Source organism: Propithecus coquereli, unplaced genomic scaffold, assembly GCF_000956105.1.
Source record: "Propithecus coquereli isolate 6110/MARCELLA unplaced genomic scaffold, Pcoq_1.0 Scaffold39, whole genome shotgun sequence".
Classification (NCBI taxonomy): Eukaryota; Metazoa; Chordata; class Mammalia; order Primates; family Indriidae; genus Propithecus; species Propithecus coquereli.
The window spans coordinates 4,679,296-4,680,271 of record NW_012149618.1 but is presented as its reverse complement, the minus strand read 5'-3'; positions in this window follow the sequence as shown (position 1 = coordinate 4,680,271).

The window sequence follows — 976 nt, the reverse complement described above, 5'->3', positions numbered from 1 at the left end:
CATCATTATGTTATACTCAAAAAACAGAAATCCTCCAGATTTGGCAATCCCCTTTTGAATGTATTCTATAACAAAGGTTTGATATTCCTCTGGATCTGCAAATCCTACCCTAATCTAAATGACACCACCCCCATATGCCCTACCAACTATTTCAAACAACCCAGACATGCTCAGGACAAACTTCCTTAAATTATTAAAGACGCAGTACTATTGACAGAAGTTTTCTTTCCAACATCATTCAGAAAATGAAAAGTTATAATTTTGAAGAGAAAACGGACAATTATGCAAATCAGAGGTTAGAAATGAACATTCTAAGAAAATTATCTATTGGATTTCTAAAACATGTCTTCTATAATGGGGAAAACAGCGTCCGCTCTCTTTAATTTAAAGTAATACTATTCACTTGCTCTCACATTTTTCTCAAAAAAAAAAAATGACCCCCAAATGGAGGACCAGAGAGAAAGTCAAACTACCAGGACTGTGACTTAGACATTTTGATCTTCAATTTTAGGATATCACCATCAAGATAGGAATTAAAAAAACCTGAAATATTATCCTGTAAGTTATATCACAGAATTTTAGAACTGAATGCCATCTAAAATAAATAGTCTTTATTATTTCAATGCCTGCTTCTGAAGGCTTCATTGCTCTATTTCTGCATACCCAAGCAAGACGAAGAATCCTAAAGCATGCAGAATTAATTACACATAAAATCCATGTTATACTGGAGAATCTACAAACATATGAAAATCCAGGAAATGCTTTTTTATTTTGTATCTCTTTGTATAATGACTTCTTTGAAAGAACAACAATTGATCTTCAATAAAGAAATTTTAAACTATCTCAGAAATAAAATGGGGGTAAAAAGGCATATGAAACACGAAGGATTAGAAGTACAAATCTCCTTGAATTATAATGTTTATGCCACTACTAAAGTGTTCCACTAATAACATCTAATGGTGATCTGATAATACTT